Source organism: Cervus elaphus, chromosome 21 (assembly GCF_910594005.1).
Source record: "Cervus elaphus chromosome 21, mCerEla1.1, whole genome shotgun sequence".
Taxonomy (NCBI): domain Eukaryota; kingdom Metazoa; phylum Chordata; class Mammalia; order Artiodactyla; family Cervidae; genus Cervus; species Cervus elaphus.
The window spans coordinates 18505442-18514530 of NC_057835.1; the positions used below are offsets into that span (position 1 = coordinate 18505442).

Consider the following 9089-nt stretch of genomic DNA (forward strand, 5'->3'; position numbering starts at 1 on the left):
AAAGGAGTAAGCATTTTAGAGAAAGTTAATTGAAGCAGAAAACTAGTACCACAGGAAAGATAAATCTGATAAAAAAAATTAATAGGACTCTTAGAATTGTGAGAACTATGTTTCATAATTGGTTCTGAGTTTCCAGGTAACCATGGCAATAATGGAAGTGGAACAAAGTGCTTGCCTTTCAATATTCCTCACAGAAAGAAATGCTTTTACTCTCTTAAATTCTAATTTTTTTTGATGGGGGGTGTTATTTAAAAACCACATATATTTCTGAAATTATATTCCTAAATTAACTGCCATAGTTTGTATGTCATGCTCTGCATGTGCTTTTGTCTCGTTTAATCCTCACCAGTCACCAGTACAGTCCAATATCTGCTGAGCTAGTAGAAAGTACTATAAAACTCTTGTTTAACTGTATTAATTAGTATGTACCTATATTATACTGATGCTGAAGCTGAAACTCCAGTACTTTAGCCACCTCATGCGGAGAGTTGACTCATTGGAAAAGACCCTGATGCTGGGAGGGATTGGGGGCAGGAGGAGAAGGGGCCGACAGAGGATGAGATGGCTGGATGGCATCACTGACTCGATGGGCATGAGTTTGAGTAACTCCGGGAGTTTGTGATGGACAGGGAGGCCTGGCGTGCTGCGATTCATGGGGTCACAAAGAGTCGGACACGACTGAGCGACTGAACTGAACTGAACTGAACCTATGTTACACTTTCATTTTCCCCCCGTGCTACTCCTCTGAATTAATGTTCAACCCAAGGAGATATGGAGTTGAGCACCAAGCTTGTGCACCCTACTGGTGTTCCAGATTTTGGGCATCTTTTGGGCATTTTTTCCCCAGAATGGACAATAATTTTAGTATTTTCTCCTTCCCAAATACCCATTATGAAAGATCTGCATTGACATGCTAACAATTCTAGAGCTGCTTGGTATTTTGTGCTTTTTAAATATATTTAGGGGCTTTACTCCTTACAATGAATAAGGGAAAGCAGGTAAATATGGTTTCTCCATATGAGTACTTTAAGATATATGGGCTCTGCTAGAACAAGAGTTTTTTGATCCCTACACTCAGCCTCATACTTCATATGATCTGGCAACTAAGCCATAACTCATACACTTCCAGCACCTTGTTTTGTTCATCGAACTCAGTTATCAGTTCAGTTGCTCAGTCGTGTCCAACTCTTTGCGACCCCATGAACCGCAGCACGCCAGGCCTCCCTGTCCATCACCAACTCCCGGAGTCCACCCAAACCTATGTCCATCGAGTCAGTGATGCCATCCAACCATCTCATCTTCTGTCATCCCCTTCTCCTCCTGCCCTCAATCTTTCCCAGCATCAGCATCTTTTCCAATGAGTCAGTTTTTCGCATCAGGTGGCCAAAGTGTTGGAGTTTCAGCTTCAGCATCAGTCGTACCAATGAACACCCAGGACTGATCTATTTTAGGATGGACTGGTTGGATCTCCTTGCAGTCCAAGGGACTCTCAAGAGTCTTCTCCAACACCACAGTTCAAAAGCATCAATTCTTCAGTGCTCAGCTTTCTTTATAGTCCAAATCTCACATCCATACATGACCACTGGAAAAGCCATAGCCTTGACTAGACGAACCTTTGTTGACAAAATAATGTCTCTGCTTTTCAATATGCTATCTACGTTGGTCATAACTTTCCTTCCAAGGAGTAAGCATCTTTTAATTTCATGGCTGCAATCATAGAACTAGTCATTTGCTAAATACGAAAACAATGATTTAATACAGTTTCAGAATATTCCTAGTTGTCTGCCTCAGAATATAATTTCAAGCTAGTCAAGTTTTCATCTACCCATCAGGTGGAGTTAGCTCTCTGACTTTGTTCTTCATTTCCAAAGTCTGTTGCTGTTGTTCGCTAGAATTAGATCCTTTTGCATTTCCATAAGAACTTTAAAATCAGCTTGTTAGAAATTTAATGCATAAAGCAGGGAACCCAATGCCGGTGCTCTGGGACAACCCAGAAAGATAGGCTGGGGAAGGAGGTGGGAGGGCGTTTCAGGATGGGAGAACATATGTACACCCATGGCCGATTCATGTTGATTTTTGGCAAAACAAAACACATATTGTAAAGTAATTATCCTCCAGTTAAATAAAATTTTCAAAAAGGAAAAACAATAGAAATCTGAAAACTGTAGGATTTAATCAGTATTCTGTACTGAATAAAAATTCTCAGTGCAAAAACAAAAAAAATCAGCTTGCTAGTTTCAGTCAAAAAGCCCACTGGAGGGAGTAGGCGAGGGTGGGATGTTTAGAGAGAACAGCATCCAAACATGTATATTATCTAGGATGAAACAGATCACCAGCCCAGGCTGGATGCATGAGACAAGTGCTCGGGCCTGGTGCACTGGGAAGACCCAGAGGAATCAGGTGGAGAGGGAGGTGGGAGGGGGGATCGGAATGGGGAATACATGTAAATCCATGGCTGATTCATGTCAATGTGACAAAAACCACTACAATATTGTAAAGTAATTAGCCTCCAACTAATAAAAATAAATGAAAAAAAAAAAAAGCCCACTGGAATTTTGGTTGGAATTCTGTTAAATCTTTAGATCAAGTTGGGGATGACTGACATCTAATAGTATTGAATCTCCCAACCCATAGACAAGGTATAGACAGTATATCTCTCCATTTACTTAGGTCTTTTTAAAAATTATCTCAGCAATATTTCATAGTTCAATGTACAAATTTTATCCACCTTTTGTTAGATCTATGCCTAAGTACTATTTTTATGCTACTGTAAATGACATTTACTGCAGCTTCCAAATATTCAGTGCTAATATATCTAAATCAATTTAGTTTTATATGTTAATCTTATATCCTGTAACTTTTCTAAGCTCATTTATCGGTTCTTTTTTTTTTTTTTTGGTAAATTCCATCAAGTTTTCTACGTAGACAATATGACCACCTACAAATAAAGAAAAGTTTATTTCACTCTTTCCAATCTGGATGTAATTATTTTTATTTTTCTAGACTAATCGCATCAGCTAGAACCACTATTACAATGTAGAATAGAAATAAGAGCAAATATCCCTGTCTCGGCTCTGATCTTTGGGGAAATAATTCTTTCACCATTGATTATAATGTTAAGTGCAAGATTTTTTTTTCATACATGTTCTTTATCAGGTTAAGTTCCCCTTTCCCCTAGTTTGCTGAGGGATTTTTATCAGGATTTAATGTTGCCTCTTCTCCCTGCCCTTGTATGGTTTTTTCACATGCATGCACTGGTCAGAACTCAGTTGAAGACTAACCGGCATCCCCTCTGCAGTTTTTCAGAGATCTTTCTGTATGTTTTTTTCTCTGTAGCACTTTACTCTGCAAACTGTAGCCACTTTGGCTTTCTTGGATTTCCAAGTTCATTTGTCCAACACAGGGAGACCAACACTGGGCCCCTCCTGCCAGAAACATAACCTGGAAACTCTTTCCAGGCAATAGTCTGGGGTAATATCAAGACTCACCTCATCTGTTTCCTATCCCATAGGGATTATTAAACTTTGTTGTCTGATGTCCAGTGTCTTAAAAATCATTTTTCATATGTTGTACCCAGTTTTTTAGGTAATGGCAACCCACTCCAGTATTCTTGCCTGGAGAATCCCATGGACAGAGGAGCTTGGCGGGCTAGAGACCATAGCATCGCAAACAGCCGGATATAACTGAAGCGACTTAGCACACATGTCCAGTTTTTTAGAGTTCTTTCAGGAGAGTTAGCACAGTCCCTGTTATTCCACCTTAGTTGAAAGCAGCGATCTTTCTGGTGAGTTTTCACACTTGCACTTTCTTAGACCTCACGCTATACATAAATTACAGGCTAGGGCTTCAGAATCTGTATATTTTCAAAACCCCTCACTAAATTTATCAACATCCTGGTTTATGATGTACAAATTTATCTTTATTTTATATCTAATGAAACCTGAGCTCTGTGAGGTAAGCTTCACAGCACGGCTAGGACCTTGAACCCAGGTTCTCTGCCCCTTTGGCCTTGACTTCTAACTCTTCCTTGTATGTACAACCAGTGTCAGTGTCTGCTATATTAGCGCTAATGCTGGGAATGCTGATTTAATTTTATGTATTTCAGTAATGCCTAAACATTAACATCTAAATATCCCCAAGACTAACTGTAATATAAATTGGGTTGCTAGTAGAAATTGGATGTTTCTTGCCCTGTGTTAAATATTACATGCTTATACCAGTTAAGGAAGAGACAGTGATCATTCCATTACATATATAATCACCTTCACAAAGAGGAATCCATCAGAATTTGGATGCAGTGAATATCCACCAAGATGGCTATCATCTTTTGTCCTTCATGTGTTACTGGACACATTGCCAAGGTAACACCTCCACAGTAACGGTAATGGTCACTCTTAGACACATTTTCGAACACAGCTGGGCAGTCATTTTCTCGTGATGTCATCTCATAACACTCTAGGCAGCTTTAATTGCTCCCATTCCTGAATGCTTATCAGGCAGGGTACATAGCAATATTCTGGCCTTCTTCACAGTGTGGAAAAATGTGTATTTATATGAGTAACACTTATATCAGTATATTCTCATGTTAACTTTCCAAGGTAACCAATTTCATAGAAATTATTAATTTGATATATCCATTCCTCCTACTCAGTTATTCTAGAAATATTCAGAAATCTAGAATATATGACAATTTACATTATTAAATATGAATACATAATTATAAATACATGTATGATTATATAATTTAAATTATACATATACTACAAATTCAGTGTTACTTCTTTTTTTCTGGTATTCTGCTTGGGAATATCTAAAAAACAGACAACTGAGTTATATTAAGTTTAATTAATATTAGACAGCATTAGGTTGGCAAATCTCATTTCCTGTGCTGCCAAACTTCTGATTTCATGGGTATCTAAACTAGCTTCCAAAAGGCTGAATATGTGAAGACTTGTTTCCATTTGGGATTCTTTGATAATGAGCACACCCTAATAATACAGTTACAACTCCTTAGGATTGTCTGCATACCCTCTGATTTTATGCCATTGATGTTTTGGGAGATGAAGAAGATCACCCTTGGCAGGACCTAATCCCTCTGCAAAAATGTTAACTCAGTGAAATTTCATCCCTTTGTTCTTCAGATCATCTCCTAAATCATTCATAGCCTGTCAAGCAATGCAAAAGTGAAAAAAATGGAATTTTGTTATAGTTTAACGGTTTATTTTTAAACCTAAATGCTATGTTTCAACTGTGAGGCTTGACCAAGGAGGATTTAAAAGGATGGGTGGGCTTTGTGTACATACACAGCCAAGACAAAAACTCTTCCACCAATACCAGTAGAAACCAGTTGATGATGAACTCAACTCCCTATAACTGAGGTTTAAAAAAATAAGAAAAAAAAACTGGGCGGGGGGTGTGAGAAATGTCTTCATATAAAGTTCAGCCCAATCCACTGATTGGAAGAATTCTACCGTAGCAAAGGGTAATCATGGGTATATCTTACCTGAAAGAGGCATTTAAATTCCCCGGCTGGTGGAGGAGGGGGGGGATAGTCGGGATGACCTGGGGCCGGGGCTGTGAGGAAGAGAACAGAGTAGCATCGAGCATGTGTAGCTCGTGTGCTCAGTTGCTCAGTCATGTCCACCTCTTTGCAGCCGCATGGACTGTAACCCACCAGGCTCCTCTGTCTTTGGAATTTTCCAGGCAAGAATACTGTGGGTTACCATTTCCTCTTCCAGGAGAAATGGAAATCCTGACCCAGGGATGGAACCTTCATCTCCTGTGTCTCCTGTATTGGCAGTTGAATTCTTTACCACTAGCGCCACCTGGGAAGCCCATATTATAGTTTGACAAACCTCCAAAGAGAATCTTTTTAACCTTTCATAATTTAACAATCACTGATCCAAACGATGCTTTATAGATCTGGCTATAATTCAAACCATCTGGGAATCTTTTAGAAATCCTGCTATCCAGGTCACTTACAGACCAAATTAAAAATTCTGGATTGGACCCAAGCATGAATGCTTTAAAGAATCATATATGAGAGGTTAGGAATCCATAGGCCGAGAGGTAGGGGGAAGCGTGCTAACACTGGAACAAGGGTAAGTCCCCAGCTCACATTTGAGTAGCTACAAAGAGCTACTTCACTTCTCTCCAGACTCCTCCCCAACTAAGAATTGCCCTCCAGGGAAAATGTTATCTTTAGCAATTTTTCTTTAATCATAGTACAAAACACATATAACATTTACCATCTTCACTATCTTAAAGGTACAGTTCAGTAGTGTTAGGTACATTCGCAGTGCTCTAAAACTTTTTCATTTTGCAAAACTGAAGCTCTGCACCCAATTCCCTATTCCCTACTGTTTCCAGACCCTGACATCTACCACTTTACTTTCTGCTCCTGTGAGTTGAACTACTTTAGATTCCTTGTATAAGTAGAATCATATAGCATTTATCTTTGGGAAACTGGCTTATTTCACTTAGCATAAAGACCTCAAGTTTCATCCATGTTGTAACATGTAACAGGATTTCTATTTTTTCCAAGCTGAATAATATTTAATTGCATGAATATACCATGCTTTCTTTATCAATTCATCTGTCCATGGATATTGGGTTGCATCTACCTCTTATGTATTGTGAATAATGCTGCAATGAACTTGAGTATGCAAATAACTCTTGGGAGACCCTGTGTTGTATTCTCTTGGCTATACACCCAGAAATGGGATTACTGGATCATATGGTATTTTAATTTTTGAGGAATCTCCATTCTGTTTTCTATAGTGGCTGTATCACTTTTCATTCCTACCAACAGCACACACGAGATTTCAAAAATATGGAAAACTTCATGAATTTGCATGTCATACTTGAGCAGGGGGCATGCTGGTCTCCTCTGTATTGTTTCAATTTTAGTATACAGGCTGCTGAAGCAAACACCAAATAAAAAAGTTTTGAGATAATATTCAGAGCTTATTAACAAACCCCAAATAGATGGCAGGCTGAGCCTCCCAGATTTATTTTTAAAAATGCATGGTTGAATAATTAATTTTATTTTAAGAGGAATCAGATCAATGTCAAAGAAAAGTTACTAACAGGGAGTCCTCAAAGCATTGTCCCATACTAGAGCATCAGCCAGGAACTTGCTAGAAATGCAGATTCTTAGCCCCAACCCCCAGAAACTTCCTGAATCAAAAAATTCTGCAAATTGGGTCCAGCAATCTGTATTTTAGAAACTTTGTAGAGGCTATTATTGCATACTAAAGTTGGAAACACTCTACATTTTGATTTTATGGATCTTAGAAAGAACATTCTAAGCACTAATACTTTTCCTATTAATGCTTGAAATGCCAATACATTTATTCCTTTTTGTTTTGCTTTGCTTTCTGTTAGTTGTTTGGTTGCCTGGTTGGTGAAACAGCCTTGCTGTAAGCATCAGTGACTTCAGGATAAAAGCAGACTTAGGCAGTATTTCACGCTATACTTCGTAACCACGGTAACTTCTCAGTCATGATGTAAAATGACTAAGTCTGTAGAATGAGAAGACTAGGTCAAGGTTGGCAGATCTCTGCCTTACATGCCACTTTTCCAAAACCCAAGGCAGACATAGCTAGTTGATCAAGGCACTCTATACCTCCCATTTAGATAGTCTCAGAATCCTTCTTGACATAGCCCTACCAAAAATTAGTTATATCCTGAAATGAAATCCATTTGCTACCAGATAATCTTAATGAGATTATCTTGATGAGCCCCTTAATGAGGGTGAAAGAGGAAAGTGAAGAAGCTGACTTGAAACTCAGCATTTAAAAAAAACTAAGATCATGTCATCTGGTCTCATCACTTCATGGGAAATAGAAGAGGAAAAAGTGGGAGCAGTGACAGATTTTATTTCCTTGGACTCCAGAATCACTGCAGTGACTGCAGCCATGAAATTAAAAGATGCTTGCTCATTAGAAGATGTCAGAGTTGGACCATAAACAAGACTGAGAGCTGAAGAACTGATGCTTTCGAACTATGGTGCTGGAGAAGACTCTTGAGAGTCCCTTGGAGGAGATCAAACCAGTCAATCCTAAAAGAAATCAACCCTGAATATTCATTGGAAGGACTGATGCTGAAATTTAAGCTCCAATTCTTTGGCCACCTGATGTAAAGAGCCAACTCGTTGGAAAAGACCTGATGCTGGGAAAGATTGAAGGCAGGAGAAGAAGGGGATGACAGAAGATGAGTTGGTTGGATAGCATCACCGACTTGAAGGACATGAATTTGAGCAAACTCCTGGAGATAGTGGATAGTAGAGGAGCCTGGTGTGCTGCAGTCCACAACTTAGTGACTGAACAACAACAAATCATCATTGCCCTGTTTATCTCTGTCCTTAAATAGTATGGGCTCCAAATACTATCAATTCTAGGCTGTCCTCTAGAACTGTTAATATTCTGTGAGCTTAGTTTTCTCATCTATAAGATGTCACGGGTGTCATCTACCTCATGGGGTTCTTAGGAAGATAAATGAAATAATGCATTTGAATCAGCTGGATCAGCACTAGACACAAAGTTATTAAAAGCTCATTAAATCTTAGTTCTTTTTTTTTTCTTAGTTGTGTCTTTTTTTGATTAATTTATTTATTTTAATTGGAGGATAATTATATTACAATATTGTGATGGTTTTTGCTATACATCGGCATGAATCAGCCACGGGTACACAACTCTTCTTTACATTTTTTCTGACTGCTCACTTTACCATTGGCTGTCAAGTATAGCTGGCCAAGCTCAGTGTTTCCCTGAGAAGTGTAAGTGCTCCTGGTATTGGCTTGACCATAATGAGAACTGACTGATTTCTTAGCCTTTGCGTCTGTTGCAGTATTATCCTCACCACTCTGCTTACCAAGCCTGCACATTGATTCAAATGAGTAGCCTTTGGGTGAAAAGGGAGCATTCTTACTTCCTATTTAAACTAATTTCACAAAAGCAAAATCTAAATAATAATCTTCTCTAGCACAAAAATGGAAAAGGCAATGGCAACCCACTCCAGTACTCTTGCATAGAAACTCCCATGGATGGACGAGCCTGGTAGGCTGCAGTCCATGGGATCGCTAAGAG

General features: G+C 38.9%; 1 non-coding gene across 1 annotated transcript; it reads right to left on the minus strand.

The window, feature by feature from the left end:
• Window positions 1-6826: 6826 nt before the first annotated feature.
• Window positions 6827-6931, minus strand: LOC122679686. The gene has a single exon (XR_006336483.1). It is a non-coding gene; the product is annotated as a U6 spliceosomal RNA (small nuclear RNA).
• Window positions 6932-9089: the final 2158 nt, after the last annotated feature.